The sequence below is a fragment of the Etheostoma spectabile genome, chromosome 16, assembly GCF_008692095.1.
Source record: "Etheostoma spectabile isolate EspeVRDwgs_2016 chromosome 16, UIUC_Espe_1.0, whole genome shotgun sequence".
In the NCBI taxonomy this organism is placed as follows: domain Eukaryota; kingdom Metazoa; phylum Chordata; class Actinopteri; order Perciformes; family Percidae; genus Etheostoma; species Etheostoma spectabile.
Window position 1 is genome coordinate 17,476,482 of NC_045748.1, and position 19,872 is coordinate 17,496,353.

At 38.1% G+C, this 19,872-nt stretch overlaps 1 protein-coding gene and 1 long non-coding RNA gene across 2 annotated transcripts in view; both read left to right on the plus strand.

The window, feature by feature from the left end:
- The window catches only part of astn2 (astrotactin 2), a 285,511-nt gene that overhangs the window by 10,885 nt on the left and 254,754 nt on the right, over positions 1-19,872 (plus strand). The window lies entirely within an intron of this gene.
- LOC116704778 (uncharacterized) lies at positions 282-15,638 on the plus strand. The gene is made up of 3 exons (XR_004335772.1): positions 282-363; positions 10,800-10,806; positions 15,628-15,638. It is a non-coding gene; the product is annotated as an uncharacterized LOC116704778 (long non-coding RNA).

A 19,872-nucleotide genomic window follows, 5' to 3' on the forward strand; every position in this document is an offset into this window, starting at 1 on the left:
TCAGGCCATCTCATCCTCCTGCGCTCCGTAGCGGACAACGTGACGGTGAGACAGCACAAATTAAATATTAAGAACAAATTTTGATTTAAGATTTGAGTTGGATTTTACAAGGTGTTTATGGAACAATTAGCACTCTGTTCAAGCACAAATAACACTGCAGCATTTATCTTTATGATAACATGGATGATGTGGAGAGAAAAGTGTGTGTGAGGCATCAGTACTACAATAATACATCAATACTTATTAAGATATTAAGAGTAATCTTTATTGCCACATTCCCGGTTCACCACCTCACCATCGCCAGTTCCCATTGTCTCCAAAATGTGCGTACACATGGGTCAGAGTTTATGTGGAGGACTGCACGTTTTTTTTTAATAAATAATGAAGTTATTATTTAGTTTTCTAAATAATAATATATCATTCACCATTGATTGGTGTTTGATTTACTTACATGTTCACTTGACATAATGTTGAAAAAAAACAACTCCGGTTAAAAATGTAACATTTGTTGAATAGTTTAAGCAAACTAATACAAATTTGATCACTTCAGTTTATTGGCAAAACCTAATTCAAATGAATGCAAAGACATTTAAGTGGCTTAATTCCTCGGTGTGTGGTTTTACATGTTTTTCAGTGAAAATATTTCCCCTACAGTATATTTACACAGGTAGATGGCACATGAAAAGAGGAAGCCACCACTAACTGCTCTGCCTGTTTTAAATTTATTTTGTGTTCTTTTTTGTTCTGGTTTGATTAAAAAAATTGTTGGGATTTTGACTTACTAGATGACATAAATGAACGTAAGACATACATGAAAACAGTAGTGGAGTCCACCCCTGACTGTCAAAACTACATGAAACATGAGCAGAGAAAAAGGCTTGAAAGATCAGAGTAATTGCGTGTATGGAAAGGATGTTGATTGCTCCTTAATGTGGCGTGTGCTCACTTTGGGATTTCTGCTTGGGAGCTGCAGTGTTGCTCAAAACTGAGCTTCATCCTTGTGTGAGAGCTATCAGGGTGCTTAAGAGCAGGTGGGATTTCATTTTCCTGGGCACTGCTCTTACTTGTGTGCAAGCACTAAGTTATCTTGCGAGAGTAGAAATGGTGCAAACCTACCTGCTGATACGGGTGCAGTCAGCTCTGTGCCATCTCCCTGTGTGACAAACAAAAAAAGCTGCTTTTAAGGAATGGAAGTGCTACTTACATCTTATAAAGTACTTGATAAAGCTGCTTTATCTTTTTATAAAGAATTTATGGCTACTGCTACCTTTTGTTTGCCAATTTGGGCCCTTTTCATACATAATTAATTCAGTGCAAATCAAAGGATAAGTCAGTCATCAGTACAAGCAATTTATTTTCAAAGTCCCTTTTCTCCATAGTATCCATTTCTTGCCAATAACAAAAAATGGCAACAAAGGCCAATTCAATCTTTTTAAATTAAAATGAATAATGTGGAATAGAAAAAAGTGCATTGCCAAAAATAGGCTGTAACGTGTTTTACTCCATTTTGTTGCATCTGTTGTCCACTATTTTCCCCATTTAGCAGTGTTTTACATTGACATTTCAATAGCTTTTCCATTTACAATTTATTCTTTTGAATGGCAAACGTGTCCTTTTCACTAAAGGAAATCAAATTGTTTCAAATTATGTTTCTTCTTTGAGCCAGTCCATCACCTTGCAATCTGTAAAACACAACCACAGCACTCTGCCATAATTAAGACCAGTGAGAAATAAGATGGAAGTGAGAGTCGGCATCAGTCTGTCAGTAAAATGTATTTTTCACCCAGAACCTGTCTCACAGGAATTCACTCGCTCCATCTCTGGCTTCAAACAGACCAAACGGCCTGTAAATATCCTCCTACTGGTTGACAGGTTAGATTTCCCGATCACAGGCAGGATGAAAGCCCAGTTTCACTCTGTTTGGGCTCCAGTTGCTCTTCCTCTTGTCCTTGCTTCTTTCATGCACAGTCTACATTATATTGTTCACCAACCTCTGCTTTTATTCTGAACTTGTCAGTCGAATTTTGCTCCGACTCTGCTTTTTCAATAGATTTAGAATTCAGCACCATTTGTTTGAAAACAATTTCAACCAAATGTGTTTATCAGTCTTTCTGTATCAAAAGATGTAGGAGAGTATAGCTTATGTTTGTAGAACCCATAGTTCATAATCACCGTAACTAGGGCTGCACAATTAATCAAAGTTTAATCACAATCACGATTTCGGCTTCCCACAATCAAATTTGCCTAATTGAGCAATATTTAAATGCGTCATTCCGTTCATAGAACGCTTTGTTTTTTTCTTCCAAAGCTAATCTACCGCTCCGTAAACCATGTCCGTCTGATCATGAGCCTGTCAGAGTCGTTCCCTAGTTGACGTGTGACTTTCCATTCTCCTGTGTGCTGACTTACTAGCCCCAGAGCCATTGAAAGACTGACTAGCCCCGTTTGACATGCTAGCCAACGTTAGCTAAAATTAGCTTGTGGTAGCAATACTGCAGTTAGATTTCTGTCGTAGACTAATAGCCTGTGAGACGGAGCCTGCTGGACCTGGGCGAGAGATGTAACCCATGGCCAGAATATCAAAGTTCATAAAAATGCAGCGCAGTGACGATACAGACATTTCATATGTGCACGACGTGTGTAACTCTGCTGACCCGCCATTTGACCCGTGCTGGACCCATTTATAACGAGTCAGCCGTCACTCTGTGAGAAGCCTAGCATACGTCCATTCCACTCCCCCTCTCTCACTAGCTCTTTTAATCAGTTATTGTTGAAAACAAGTGAAGGAGCTTTCTCAGAGATAAAATTTTCTTTTTTCTTTTTTTTGAAATATCCTAGGCTATTTATTTCAGGTAATTTTCATTTTACTTTTTTTATGTGTTGCACCTGTATGTATGTATGTATGTATGTATGTATGTATGTACAACATACAACTTCAGCATAAGAGGAATGTAGCACAATATAGATGTGAAAGCAGTTATAAATAGCCTATGTGACAATAAAATTTGTTTTGGTTAAAATCAACAAATAGTTGTGATAATTAATCGTAATCTCAATTTTGTTCAAAATAATCATGATTATCATTTTGGCCATAATTGCGCAGCCCTAACCGTGACAATGCAGTTAAAAACTCTCAACTAACCTAGTTAATGGAATTATTGAAATCCCATAAGGGTCTATTTTGCAAACATGCCAAGCAGTGTGTGTGTTTTTAAAGAGGAAAAGAAGAGTCATTGTTCATGTAAGCTGGTCACAATGATGTTTAAGACCCATAAAATGTGATTCCCACCAGAATTTGCTCTGCACCTTGGAAACATGCCAGCCTTGCACAGCTCACTATCATCATATCCCCATGGTTCCTACAAAAGATTTTAAACCTTTTATCTATGCGGGTGTGTTTGTACCTATTTGCATTCCCTCCCAGCTGTGCAATCTGAGATTTCCTTTCAGATAAAGAATGTGCACCATTAATCTCCCCTCAGCTGATGTGTTCCCTCCCACTGTTTTTTTCTTTTCTTTTTCTGCTTCATCATACACATCTGTCCAAGTTCCTGGTGGAGTTTGCTTTATCTGCACAAGGACACATGTTCTAATTCTTCATTTTTCCAGTTGTCAGTCTGGATAAAATCAGTCCATTCATTTCAAACAAAACAAAGGTGCCACTCTGAGTTGTTGATAAGCCATGACCAAACATTCTGTATGACCTCGAGTAGAGAAGATTAAGTTATGATGAACCATTGTTGGTTTTTTGAATAATGGCGGCATTGTACAGGTTTTTACAAAATAACGTATTCTATGAGAGCCACAAAGAGAATCATACATACAATGATTAATAATTGTTTGGTTAGCAATGATGCCTATAATAAAATGTTCTTGAAGTTTTTGCCTTTTGTTGTCAATGTTTTACATTTTCTTTTCAACTGCTCTTTAGTATGAACCTGCATGGCCAAGATACAAGTACCTTTTAAGGTTTTTAAATTGATGTAGTGCAATTGGTTTCCATGTCATTATTATCCAAACTTTCTATTTACCATTTATGAATATGTCTCAGTCAGATTTAATTGTTTATTTTACCATACAGCATCAGTGAAACTGAATAGCACTGCACTTTTGATAAGCCTGAGGGGAAAATGGGCATTTGGCCTCACGCATTGTATGCCTATCCACAGGAAGCTCATTGGTATGTCATGGCTGTATCACCCTCGCCTCCATTCAGAGGCACGGCACACAGTGCTTTTTCAGGTATTTTGTCTGGCTTTGGTTTAGCTCTGATCTAACAGCAATTACCCCTGGAAGTCTAACATAGCAAAGGATTCTCTCCCAGGGTCACTGGTAGGTGATGTGTCTTCTGACTGGTTAAGAGCATTGTCAAGGTGAGCAATCGCCACACATGGATTTATAACAGGATCTTCATATGTATTTAAGGGGTCGTCCATGTAGAGCTCAACAAATTAAACTTGAATTGATTAAGACTCTACACAAATACCACTTAAGTAATGCAGTCATGCATAGACCCAGCGGTGCTAAAACAAGTTTTGATAGCTTACACAAATAGGCTTGTAAACATATCCTCCTCCCATCTGTTTCACATATTCAGAGAGAGAATGAAAAACATACTGTATGTCTGATGTTCATGTTAATGTCACCTCTTCTAGATTAATAAATTACACAACGGGGAGGAAAGGAAGGAAGATGTTTGTGCGGTTCCTCCTCTAGAAGCGCATGGAGGATTTTAATTGTTAGCATTCTGGGAAGTAAAGTGGGGAACCAGTTTGTTTTATCACTGGTCACAGATTTGTAGTTAAAGCCCGTACTGGTGTGTCTAACAAACAGGTAACATTTGTTTATATACGACAGATGCACATTTGTGCATTCCCATTTTTCTTTTTAGAATTGTATTCATAGAATTACATTTAAAGCAAAAAAGAAACTACAGAATAATTGTTAATTAAACCAATCGTTAATTCCACTCCTATTGTCTCAGTTGAAATTAAAGCTATAGTGCGTAGTTTATGTCGCCCCCATGAAGAATTCTAAGTAATGACAACCAAACTGTCGCATCCACGTAATACAAACCCTCAGTCGTGCACGCGCCCCAACCTCTCCATACAGTTGCTTGTAGCCAAGGAGGACACGGGATTAAAAAACATGATACACTCTTCAGAAGAGGTAATTATCTTCACTCAAGTTTTCTTCAGACAACACAAACTTCTGAACATAGCCATACTGAGAATTACAGAGAGAGTTTTGTGTGGAGTTTAAAATTCCAACACAAAGAAAGGGGAAGGAAATGAACAAAATATATGCATCCGGTTGAATTTCCTGCCACCGGCTCGATCCCAGAAGTGGAACGTCAAGGATATAGACTAACAAACCAGCAACTTCCAACTCAGTTTTTGTTAAAAAGGTGTCGAGGGGTGATGCTGTGTGACTACTACCTGTTCTTTTGTGTGTAGGCCTGCACGATTAATTGTTAAAATAATTTCAATCTCGAGTCACCCTGTCCACGATTTAAATTTTTAAATAAATTTGATTTAAACTTTGACTTTGGTTCTCATTTAATTTTACGAGCCGAATGCATCACAAATGCTACTGCTTTCTTCTGTGAGTTTTAAACATAGACTGTATGAAACAGGTTTTAAAGCGCTCCCAAGCGCTGCAGTGCTCTCCCTTCTCTTCATTGAGGCCTCTATGCCTCTGTGACCCGATAGCTGGTTAGTAAATACTCAGGAACACCAAAAGCGGGAGGAAGCGAGGGTTAATATGTGGGTTAATACTGGGATGTCTACACAACTCTGTGAGCCGATTGACTTCACAAAGTCTGTTTACTCTGTTGGCTGTTTAGATTTTTCTCCTGAAACACGTCAAACACATTCTGCACTTCTGGCGTCTTGTGTTGACTGTTTACATATTTGTGCTCATCATCATAATGTACATTGTTTGTACTGGTGTTATTGTTTAATACATTGTGAATAGATTTCTAAAATTGCAGATTTTTTTTTTTGTTGAGGTATTATTACACAACACTTTTTCTGACCTGTTCGAATCCCCTGACAAATGAAGTTGAATAAAATGAGGAAGATAATATATATATATTATATATATATATATATATATATATATAATATATATATATATGTATGTGTTTTGTCCGTGTTTATTTAATATCATTATACATCGAACACTTATTAGTTTAGATTTGTAGCTGCTTGCTAGACTATGTACACACCTTATTGTAAATGTATAAAAACATTACTATGGGATCTTGTAACCTTAATGTGAATCTGTGATCATTGAAAGTGATGCCCCCCAGCCTATGATCATCGATTAAAACTGGTTACAGTAAATGTAGCAGAAAGCAAAGCATATCATTACCAGTGGCATGTCCCACCTCAATCATCTAGCACACAGCAACATGTAATTACTGATTGGGATCATTTATATCCACATAACTGGCATTTAATGTGACACATGATGTTTTGTAAAATAGATTCTTCATGGATGTACAATTTCATCTACAAATACTGTACTTGAAATAACAACAATCCCTAGTCCACACCTATAGTCCTCTAATATATATATATATATATATATATATATATATATATATATATATCATATTTCTATTTAGACAAATGTATTAAAGTAAAAACCAAAACAGTTTTGTTCCATTTACAAAATGATTATCGCAATTACCTCTGCTGCTGTTGCGGATTGTTATAGGAAAATATACAGACATGTTGGCGTAAGGAAACTTGACCGATCATCATATTTTGCTGTATGTGTGGTGTGCCTTTCACCCATTAGCCCAACAGTGTGATCACTGTTCCGTAACATGACCGCAATCAGGACAAATGCACTATTAACTCTGTAATGAGACAGCTCAACAAACAGAATTAATGGGTCCATTCAAAATGGCACTCTCCAGCAATCAACACTTAGTTAGGCTTGTTACTATAGCTGTCAGACTCAGCAAGAGTACTCTGCATTTGCTGTGGTGAAGACACAAATCTGTAGATTGAGTTTGATTTTTCTAACTTCTAGGCAGCTTTGCAATACACAAACTAGAACCTTGACACAGTTTAAAGATCTGTCAAATGTTTGAAAATCATGGGTAGGGGAGAGCCGGGACAGTTTTTCATTAAACGTAATTTACAAAGCGGTGTGATTGCACTGAAAGCTAATATTTTGTCACTAGCAACCTACAGCTGTCATCTTCAAATACATTTGCATTTTCACCTTTGGCACAAAACCGATTTAAAAAAAAAAAAAAAAAAAAAAAAAAAAAAAATAGTACAAGCAAAATCTGTCCATCCTGGACCGGATTAATGACTTAATATTATATTATATATCATGCGGTATCAAAGCTTAACATGTAAAGTTGAGGTTTATAATCCCAAACAAAAACTCAGAAATCAGGATCCATACTTCTGTCTCCCAGAATTTCTGTTAAAAAGATAAATAATTGTTAAAGTAAGACGATTGAGCCAGCAATTTAAATTAATATATATGATGAAAGTGAGATAAAAGTCCTAGTTTGAGTTTGTATTACAAAGAACTTTTAACAGCAAACCGGTAAATGGTTTGGTAAAGAAATATAAATCTAAAGTTACTAAAGTCACACTAAAAAATACCATAAGACACTGTTATTTATATCCCATGTTATGTTCATATTTATTTGGTATTTGTATCTAAACCTTTGGCTCGTTGGATACTGTCAAAGCCAGATGATTCAACATTAATAAACCCTCTGACAACCCAATGATGGATTGATTCCGTAGCACTTTCACTATTACATCCTCTGATCTAATGGGATTTTCCAGACTGACTATTATGATGAAGTAGGCAAATGATTGTCAGGATGTTGCCACTCATCAGTCATATTAATTGCATTTATATGTCATTATTACAGTCTCCTAATGGATGATAGCTGGTTGCTGGCTCTTTTCTCCTTAACCTAATTGAGTTTGAGCCAAGGTTTTTCTCTCCATATGCAAACTGCAACTTGAGCATTGTCTTTTCTGGTGTTTCCATAAAAAACGTTCCTTCCTTTTTACTACTTAATGCTTGTCAGAATATTTTGTACAGCCTTCTTTAGTTCCCAACCTATTGATCCAGTGACTGTTAAAGGTATCATGGTCTAAGAAAGTCAACATCTATATACAGGGATCAAAACAAACATGTTTTAAGCGTATTGATTTTTTTTTTTCTTTCACTGCAGAGACGCTTCCAAGACTAATCAAAGAAAGAAGGGAGCTTGCGTTTCACTCATTTTAAGTTATCTTCTGTTACACTAAGCCCACATTGAGACAAATTCATGAGTGTTATGATTAATTGAAAAGGAAGTCACTCTGAAGAATTTGTGGAATTCTTTGAAAATTAACAGAAATTAATGACTGTCTTAGAGACAATATGGATGCAAAACAAATCTATCTTTTTTTTCTTTTTTAAGATGATTGGTTTTGGCATTTTAGGCCTTTTTTATTGGACAGCGTGGACATGAAAAAGGAAGAGAGAGGGATTGACATGCAGCAAAGGGCTGCAGGTTGGAATTGAACATGCAGCCGCTGCGGCGAGGACTGAGCCTCTGTACATGGGGCCCACACTACTAGGTGAGCTACCCTGGCGCCTCGTATCTCATCAAATCTTTGCAGTCAATTCTATTATCTGCATCTTAAACAGTATTTCAAGGTTTTCAATCTTCATACGATGCGTACCTGGGCACTCATAGCTGACAAATTTTATTGGCTCAGTATGCTATTGTGCCATTCAAATTAGCTAGTTCATGGTTACATTGCAGGGATGGCGCTGACTGGCAGACGCCATTTGATTAGGGGTGAGGCTATATCCCTGCTAAAGTCAAACAGATTTCTAATGATGTATTGTGTGGTTTTATGGACTCTTTCCATTAGTATTGGATGGGCTCCTGTAATAAGCTGTCACCCATTAGAAGCCACTCGTAAATGTCCACAAATTCTCCAGATGTAGAGGTGAACGTGTCTCAATCATGTCACAATCATGACATTTCATGGCAGTGTGTTTGGCTTGCAAACAGTTACCCTTTCAAGTCAAATAAGCTTGTAAAAGTAAAATGTTGTTTACTTAGCCAGGTTCACTAGGCAGGCTACAGTATGTCCAAAATTCTGCTGTCAGGGTCCTCACCCACATCAAGACCTGGCAGGAGATCACCCCAACACTCATCCACCCTAACTGGTCCCTAGAAAGTCCTGTATCATATGCTGTATTAAATCCTCCTCACTTATAAATCCCTTAATGCCCTGGCCCCACAGTACCTCACCGACCTCCATACATCCCAACCCAAAACCTGTGGTCCTCAGACGAGAAGACAGAGCCTTTAGTGTTGCAGCCCCATGCCTCTGGAACACCCTCACTGCAGAAATCCGAAATGCTAAATCCATGGACATTTAAAAAAAAAAAAAAAAAAAAAAAAACCCACCTGAAACTCCACCTGTTTCCCACAGCCTACAACCTCCGTTAGCTTATAGGGGTGGGGGGAAAAATCTCAGTATTGCAATAATTCAGTGGCAATCTGTATTGATATACTGGCAACCAAGTATCGATCTTTTATAATATATGTTTTGGTCAGTTTGCCTGCTTGACAATCCCATTTTGCAGCAATACAATTGAAGTGATATGAACAAACAGAGAAATTTATCTTTTTAGATTAAACAGATGTTGAAAAAGTTTCCTTTTGTGGACATCATTTGAAATTGGGAAAAATCAGAAGTTGGAAAAAAGGTTATAAATTACAATATCGCAGAATATTGCTATGTTTAAAATCGCAATAATATTGCAATAATATGATATTGTATCGGGAGGCGTCTGGTGATTCCCTACATTAGCTTAGCCACAGTAATTCTGTGTCCTTGGGTTTCATGGAAGGCACTAAATAAATAAAAGTTGTTGTTGTTGTTATTATGAAAGTTCTACATTTGCTAACTTTTCAAAAGATTTACACATTTAAAACATTGTTGTCACAACAATGCTTTCAAGATGTGACAGGACTGAGAATGCCAGAGAGGCTTTCCTTAATTTTCTTGGACTTTTCAGGGTTGAAGGGTTGATGCATAAAGCATTGACATTTTCTAATTTAAATCACATTTTTTGTTTGTTTTTATATTTCTTTGGTTTGTTTAACTGATTTCTCACTCACGTATACTGGCTCTCATTTAAAAATAAACAATCGATTTTAGATGGTGAGCTCTGCTTAATGATTTTCCACCCAGCAGAGTACCTACTTCCTGTTTTAATTAGGCAGATAGATTGATGGAAATATACTGCAAATAGCAATTTCAATTTGCAAGGCAATGAATTTAATTGTATATAGGAATTGACCAAAAGTTTTTATTTATTATTTTATTTTATTTTTTTAAGGGCCTATACCGATTATTATTATTAATCAAAGAGCCAGGTAACCGTTTGCATTAGAAAACATTGAGTTATGAGGACAGAGACAGAAAGAGGCCAGCTACATCAGAGCCAAAGTAACAAGTTTTTTGATTAATTTATTGTATCTTAATACTACACTTAATTCAGAGTATATTAAAAATGTTGATTATCACAGTCGATAATTGATCAGTCCCAACTGCAAGTACTCACTTTCAGTTGATTTGATCATAATTCAACATTTTGATAACATCAAATCTATTAAAATAAGGTACACATTTTTGATTCTCCTGTTATTTCCCAGGTTTCCTCTCCTTCTTTGATTGCGATAAAACTTATTTTACATTCTGTCTCCCATGTCCCATTAGTGCATGTACAGTATAAGACCTGAGCATGTGTGTGTATTTCAGGCCAGTGTGTAATAACAGAGTGTAAATTGTAATTTCCCCATAGGTGATCAATAAAGAGTATACATATGCATTATGTAATTGGCACTGAAACAAATGTGGAGTTATTGGAAGTTGTAATATTGAAGAGGTACCCTACGGCCCTTGGTTGTTGAGCATTTTTCATATGATTCACACAACACCTTGGCCCTGTTTTAGTCACTATTTTTCTAATTTGGCACATATGTTGTGGTCCCTTGTTTTACAGCAACAAACAGTGCGACAGGTATGCCCACAGGGGATGCTATAATAAAGCCTAATAGTGAAACTCCGACTCGCCATCTGGTATGGTTTGATATTTTGTGTTTGGCTGTAGTACCCTTGACCTCCATTAATGTTTTTTTCTTTTCTCAAAGCACATCTAAAAAAATGTTTACATTTTTATATGCATCCACTGTAAACAAAACATTCAACTCTAAAATCCTACTAATATAATCAATCTGTGGTTGTTTTATGGGATTGAAAAACAGAACAGCCAAAGTCAAAAGTCATTTCTATCAATATTATTATTAGTAATTTTTGAGGCATTGACTTGCATCACAGTTATAGGTGCTTGTTTTCTTGGGCTGTGTCTGGTAACAACCCCTGTGATGTACTATATATACTATCTGCCATTTTATTTGAGTGTCTGAATTCTGAGTAGAATTCATTCCCACGATGGAACAAAAACAGAGCACCTTCTGCTAACATCCCCATAATGCAATTTTACAGATTTCAAAATTAGCGTCATGCGGAGCTACACTGGTCAGTGATGATACACTATGCTGATAATTCATAAACGTCTGAAGTCTCAATTTAATGCTAACTATAGAGCAAACTGAGTCTTTCAGTTTTATTTATAGTATCAATTCATAACAAGTTATCTTGAGACACTTTACAAATAGAGGAGGTCTAGACCATACTCTGTAATTTACAAGGACCCAACAGTTCTAGTAATTCCCTCCAGAGCAAGCAACAGCGCGACAGTGGTGACAAAAAAACACTTTTTTTCTTCCCTTTTAGGAAGAAACCTCGGACAGACCCAGGCTCTTGGTAGGTGGTGTCTGACGGGCCGGTTGGGGTTAACATGAATAGTAGCTATAATGGTCACAGTAAAAGATAATGGAACAGTGACTAAAAATAGTAGTTTATGACATAGCAGGGCACGGTATTACAAGGCACAGCAGAACGTAGCAGGGCATCGCAGAGCGTAGCAGGATGTAAAGAGCAGTACAGGGAGGGGTAATTTAGACATGGCTTTATTTGTATTTAAAGCACCCATATTATGTTCATTATCAAGTTTATAATTGTATTTCAAGGTTGTACCAGAATCTGTTTACACGGTTTAATTTTCAAAAAACACCATATTTTTGTTGTACTGCACATTGCTGCAGATCCTGTTTTCACCCTTTGTGTTTGGGTCTCTGTTTTATCTACAGAGTGAGACATCTCGAACGAGCCTATTGCATTGCACTGCGGACATAGGCAAATCCGCATCGATGCGGTGACAGACCATCATAATCGATTATTGCCTACTTATGTTACTTGATGATTTTCCTATCACTGTTTTTTTAGTTTTTGCATTTTGTAGCGGAGATACATCTTTGCTACACTCATACAAAAGTGTTTTTTTTTTTGTTTTTGTTTTGTTTTTAAGAGCAGATACACCAAAAGGGGGAGTTGATATATACCTATATTCCTTGAATTTCTTGATGAAAACAACAAGTAGCAATATATAATAATATTGAAGAAGTGATGGATCAAGATATGGAATTGATTCAAATCGTTAACAGGATAAGTGAAGGTTCACATCCCTATTTAAAATTTATTTTAGGTTTGGACACTTGTGTAAGCACACAGTGCGGGTAACAAATGGTTTCTGTATTAGAAATATAAATTAATTGGACCTTGGTTTATTTTAAATATTGAACATAGCATTCATTTCCTATAACTTCTATCGTCATAGCCTCGCAAACCATATGGTTCAAACTGATTGGAGTGTGATCCAAGGTTATAAGCGTGACATTTTGCAGCTGGAACATATGGGTGATAATGGAATTTGAAACCTTCTATTTTATTGGAAGAGATACTTATTTATTTATTTTTTACGTAGGAACAGGTCATTGGTGGTGAAGTAATAGAGACACAGCTGGCGTCTCCAGTATCACTCCCTTGCAGCTTGGTGTTAGTATAGAATAATATTTTTTTATTTTTTTTAGCAGCACGGACTTGCTTACTGAATGATGAATGGCAAAATATGTAGTTTCCTGTAGTATGCTGCCTTATGAAAGTCTGACTCAGGGTGTGTGTGTGTGTGTGTGTGGGTCGTGTGTGTGTGTGGGGTGTGTGGTGTTGTGTGGTGTGGGGTGTGGTGTGGTGTGTGGTGTGTTGTGTGTGTGTGTGTGTGTGTGTGTGTGTGTGGTGTGTGGGTGTGTGGTGGTGTGTTGTGTGTGTGTGTGTGTGGGTGTGGTGTGGTGTGTGTGTGGTGTGTGGTGTTGGTGTGGTGTGTGTGTGTGTGTGTGTGTGTGTGTGTGTGTGGGTGTGTGTGTGTTGTGTGTTGTGGGTGTGTGTGTGTGGTGTGTGTGTGTGTGTGTGTGTTGGTGTGTGGTGTGTGTTGTGTGTGTGGGTGTGTGTGTGTGGTGTGTGTGGTGTGTGTGTGTGTGTGTGGGTGTGTGGTGTGTGTGTGGGTGTGTGTGTGTGTGTGTGTGTGTGTGGGTGTGGTGGTGCGTTGTGGTGTTGCGTGGTGGTGTGGTGTGCGTGTGCGTGTGCAGTGTAGTGCAGGCGTGACACGTCACCTGTGTATAAGTGCTAATCAGAGGTTACAAAGGGAATCTGGAGCTGGAAAGCCATACAGTGTTTCAACCTCAGCTGTGTGAGAGTAATGTTTTTAGATCTCGTCTGCTTGTCTTTAATCTTTAAAGTCAGTCTTTTTGTATTTGCTTTTAACTAAATTTATACAGTAAAGGATTAACCGTGCGATTATGGTGGGCCTCATTAATTGCACCAGCAAGAATTGGAAAGGGCTTCATATTTCCTCAAGTGGAATTATTTATAAACAGGTTTTAAGTCGCTCAAAGAGCCCATATTATGCCCATTTTCAGGTTCAAAACAGTATTTTGAGGTTGTACCAGAATAGGTTTACATGGTTTCATTTGTTGTACTACACATTGCTGCAGATCCTGTCTTCACCCTGTGTGTTCGGGTCTCTTTTTATAGCTAGAGAATGAGACATCTCACTGCTTTACTATCTTTGTTGGGAGTTGCACATGCGCAGTAGCTAGGTAAGATCACATCAGCTAGATAACTCTTTCTCCAACTTAGGTCAGTACAAGGCAGGATTAGCTGGGAGGCTTCTTCTAAAAGAGGGCACTTGTGTGGAATACCTGCGGAACAGGGACATTTAAGTTGTTTTTTTGTAGATTATGGTGAACTAGTGTGTGTTGTAGCAGTGTTTTGCCATTGAGAACTAGCTAGCATGCTAGCGCTAGCATGTGCTACGGTTAGTCACCTTATCTTGGCTAGTGAGGTAGAAAGCCGTGCAGATTTTGAACAGCTCACCCGGAGACTGAAGGCAGAGGACATTCAGAAACCTGTATCTCACTCAAAACAGCACTGATAGTTTTTTTTCCAAATTTGTATGCATGTGGAAACACCAAAGACACAAAATAACACCCCAAATCCCAGAAAAAGTGGGCACTATAATGGACAAATCTGGCCAGTGGTGACTTCTGGTTCCATCTTTTTTTTGGATGGATTTTAGTGTGCCTGTACAATCCAAAACAAAGTGTGAATATTGTTTTAAATAATAATTTACTTTTAAGCTCATTTCTGGCAGGATACAAATGCTATTTATTGGCTTTTATTTCTACCACATGTATTCCAAATTATATTATGTAAGGTTTCTTCCCATTTTAGTCACAAGTGTGCATTTTTAGCTTCTGTTCTCCCCACATTTGAGACTGCTTTTGGTTCCAAGTAACTACCCAGAACTGCCAAGCTCCTACATTTACATTTGTAAATATGCCAGGTTTTGTGTATGTAAAAGCTTTTCTTTCACACTCTACCCTGCTTAGGGGCTGCTGCATAATTTAGTGGTCTGGAGTGGTGACCTCATCCAAATTGTGACAATGAGCATTTATTATATTTTTTTACATTTGTGTGGCTTTTGGGAGCCTAGACCAATATTTTGTTCCTCAACAATCCACATTTTCAAAAACAATAACTGATGAAATCCAACAAAGACTCTAAAATAAGTATAGGTCAGCTTTAAATCTTATATAAATGCCTCCTGCAGGTACATTTTCTGTCTATAATTTTTGCATTCTTAGTTTCTAAAGGGATTTAGACCTTTCCTTTTTCTGAAACAATTGCAGGTTGAAATCAAATTCTGACTACTTTCAAATTACTAAACTAAATGAAAAAGGAAAGTCATGTGATCAGCTTGACTTAAGGTATAGCTCAAGTAATAGTTACGTTATATGGTTCCAACTCCAATATTCTATCACTTTGTGCTTGATAGTCTTTTAAAGCAGAATGGCAAACAAGAACAAAACCCAACACGGTGACACGGATGCCATTGCAGAGGAATTACTGGAGAAACAGAAAAGCTACCTTGAACCATGTTTTTCTCAGATTCAACAGATGGGGATCGACATCCATGCCCAGCTAGCATCTCTAACTGCAAGCCTTGGCTCTTTCAGATCTGATGTGGACAATCTAAAAACTACCGTGGAAAGCAACTCAAGTACTCTTGACAGCCATGGCCCCGCTTTTCAAGAGCTGGAGGTGAAGCTAGCAGATTTAGAGGACAGAAACCGAAGATGCAACATCCGCATTGTCGAGCTGAAAGAGTGGCTAGAAGGCTCTTATGCTATTCAGTATCTCTTGCCTTCCGTGCCTAAGTGGCTCCCAAAATTGGCAGATGTTGAGAGCCGACCGCATTTACAGTGATAGCCCAAAGAAGAACGCCACTACTAATTGCATGTTGATTGTCTACATCCTTTGCTACACAACCAGGCAGGTGTTCCTACAGGCTGCCCGGAAATCTCCGCCCATGGTCGGGGGCAGAAAGATTTGCTTTTCCCCGGACTACATCAACTTCACGGCCAAGAGGCACCAAGCCTTCTACCGAACCATGGATTCAGCACGAGTCAAGGGTCTAGATTTTTTTTCCTGCTCTACCCGTCAACACTGAAGATCAAGGATTGTTCCCAGTACAGAGCTTTCACTTCCGCTAAGGATGCTAGAGATTACATGGGGCTGGCTGTGCCCCGTCCTCTTGTTGCCGCGGAGACGGCCGGCGCCTTGGACTCTATCGCACAGAACACTGAGGAAGAAGATCAGGATTAAAACAACTGCCTGATGAACATGGATTCTTGGTTTATCTTAATCTCTTAATGTGTTCTGGTTTTATTGCATTGTTATCTGAGACTGTGCTTCAGTATCTGTCCTGTTAATATTGCCTATGCTCCGTAGGTAAATTAGGCCAATGCTATGTTAGACTCTCCTTTCCAATGTGCTTTCTATTTTGTTTTTTTTTGTTGACGAGAAATGCTGTTATTTTAAAGTCAATCTAGTGCGGTTCCAGTTGCCGTTGCAACCAGGCGACTATGGGCTGCTGTTCCTTTTTGCTGCCCCGTGTCAAATCTTAATCACAGACTTATTTTGAGTGTTAGCCCTCTGTATAATTTTCTTCATTATTCAACAATACAGCGCTCCTGATTGGTGGGAGGCTCCACAGTGGGAACAGAGAGGAGTTCATTGTCTAAAAGACATTTTTAGGAAGGTCGGCTTCTTACCTTTTTCTAACTTACCAAACACATTCAATATATCGCGTTCCTCTTTTTTCTTTTACTGTCAATTAGGATCAACACTCAAGGCATACAGTGTCCCCTGGCAGAGAACTCTGCCCATCCATCCTATCAGGAAGTTACATACTATGCAGCAAAAAACCTGTGGTATGGTCTGAAGACTTTATCAGTTCTTGGTGATATCTGGCCACTTTGGCCTTCCTATTGAAAAGATCTGGGTACGTGATTGCCCAGGACCGAGTATCGATCTTGACTGGCATGATGTACGTGTTAACATTCCAGATGTATCATGCAATCCAGACCATCAGCAGATTCACTACAATTTCATTCATATGATATATCTCACCCCTGTGAAACTGCATCACATGAATGTAATTAGCAGTCCTTTGTGCAGGTTCTGCCCACTAAAAGCTTAAGTTACATATCTTCACATGTTCTTGGATTGCTCTCCTGTTTGTCAGTTCTGGAACAATATTGCATCCAAAATATCTGCTCTGATTATTGATAGTGTACCTGTTACTGTCAATGTTTTGATCCTGAATGATCTGTCAGCCCTCCAGCTCTCTAAAACTCAAGTGTGCTGTTTTTGCTGAACTTACAGCATCCAAGAGAATGATTGCAACCCATTGGAAACCACCTCATGACTTGTCTGTTCGTACTTGGACGCTTTCTTTTCTGGATTTCGTGTATCTGGAGCTCGCCATGACATGCATAGGTGGAACCCCGGGAAATGCTTTGGACACTTGGCTCAGCATTGCTGGATCCTTGAACTTGAACTGCTTGAACTGCTACGGCCTTCTCATTTCTTTCTTTCTGTGTGTGTGTGTTTGGTCCCTTTTGGCTTGTGCTGATTTCCCAGTCAATGCCTCTTGTTTGTTTGTGTGTGTGTGTGTTTGTCTGTGTCTGTGTGTCTTGTTTGGGAGTTGCGGGCATCTTTCTTTCTGTTGGGTTTTGGTTGTGTCTCCCTCCTTCCCATATTTTCTTTCTTTATTTTAGAGTGAAACATTTGATCACAAGGGAGGACTGTGGAAAAGGGGCACTATGCCTTCCTCGGTGTGTGTAGTGTACCTTTTGAATGTTGTCATGTGGACCAATGTTTTGCATTTGGCTCTTTAAATAAAAATAATTTAATCACAAAAATACAAAATGAAAAAGCTATGCCATTTCTTCTGCACTGGCAACACAAGACCCAAGTTCTTTCAGCACTGGACAGTTCTGCCAGCACATTTCATTTTAGTGCTTCTAAGCCGTCCTGTCCCAAACCATTTAAACACAGGATTTCTCTAATTCACTCTAGTAGATGCAGTTTCAGCACTGGAGAGCTCCTTCACTGTAGAGAAATGGGAAACAGAAATTGTTTAAAGTCAGCACTTCTGCCTGAACAGGTTTACTTTGCTACAATAAGATTATCAGGAGAAACAGACAAAAACCAAGAATGAGAAATGAAAAGGGAACTTTGCTTACCATAGTTGAATCTCAGATTGTACAAGACCATGCAGCGTATTTGATTAGATTTACATAGATTCACAACGTTATGTGGGTTTTTCACAGATTGAGATAACCATGCTAAAGGTTGGTTTGCCCTAAATCACAAAAACATTGTTTCTGTATCTTGTAATGGCCTTATTCATGAATGATTTAGGTTTTATTTTTCCTTGGTACTACCAAAGCAGCAGTAGTTGGAAAAACCACTGACATTGAGCTCTGTGAATTCCAGAGATCCAGAGGAACCGGAGCAATGTTTCTGAAAAGAGACATTGCTGGTTAGAGAATTAAGTACCTTTTCAGTGCTTTGAGCAGCACAAATTAATAGGTGGCAGCACAAGTTTCAGAAACGGATTTCTCCACATTAAACCAAAACTATTTGCACGGCTCAATACCACTGAGCTAGTAAATATTTTTGTGATTTAGGTGAACTGACCCTTTTAAGCTGTTCCCGTTCAGAGGATTTTTGCTATGCTTTTGCCTGTGCTCAGGTTTATTTAACACCTGTGTCCTTCCCATCATTATATTGGGCCTGCTATTTTGCTATATTATAGTTTTAGTATATAGATATATATATATATTATATATATATAATTAAATTTTATAATATATATATATATATATATATATATATATATATATATATATATATATATCTTTTTTTCTCAGTCACACAAGTTGATATAGCACCTGTCTGCGGTGTGGTGTGGTCCTATGTTATCTGTAGTTTTGTTTCGGATGTTGGCGGTCTAATTTGACTCTAAAAACCATTGCTCAAAAACATATTATTTAATGACTGAGACCTTCATCTTTCTGGAGCATCTGAAAACACTGAGGATCTATTAACGCTAATGCTTGCATAATCATTTTCTTCAGCTCACTCTGTGCAGCCTAGCAATTCCTATGATGGTTCTGCAATAACTTGGCAGCAGGAAACACTACGATTCCTTAATTGTAGATTTATTTGGGATTTGTATTAGTGTTTTGCCTGAAAAACCATTGCAACTTGAATATTCTGTACGGTATACAGTGTTATTAAAACACTGATAGCTCTTCATCAGCAAATCTTCTGCAATTTCCAATGTACTGTGAGGTTCTTTGAATATGTGATAGAAGGAGCATACATCATACTTTGAACTAGATGTCCGACTTGACGTAAACATCCATACATACAGTCTTGTGTGTATCTCCAGCTTGGATTAAAGAGTGTTTTAGTCTTTGGGTTAAATCTGTTTTACGTTTGTTTAGTGTTGGGGAACTTGCATGCACTCCTTTATCAAGATATCAACAGAATGACAATTTTCATTTTTCAATGGGAGGGATCTTGGAGATGACAACACTGAGTGCAGAACAGAAGGAGAGTGACACAGCCAAAAAATGACTAGAGCCAAAGGGAGGATAATCCAAGTGGTCAACATCCGCTTAAATAGCCTGCCTGGCGCTTGACAAAACGTTTGAGCACAGTGTGTTCACATGAATATTAAAATCAGCATTTTTCCAACCCAAAAGTCTGCAGACCTTACAACTAATTAAAAAAATGTTTCACTGTTTTTCTCTCTGTCCAAAGACATTTTTCCTCGCTGCAAGAAATACTTTCAGGCACACATTTATCTTACCTTGAGCTACTTTTCCAAAGGCATGCCTTAGAGGCATTTATCATTGCGATGAAAAAATGAATTGTGTCATTGGCTGGGTTAAGTCTGTTTGTGTTTTTATGTCTGCGGACAGTTGGGGCACGTCACACA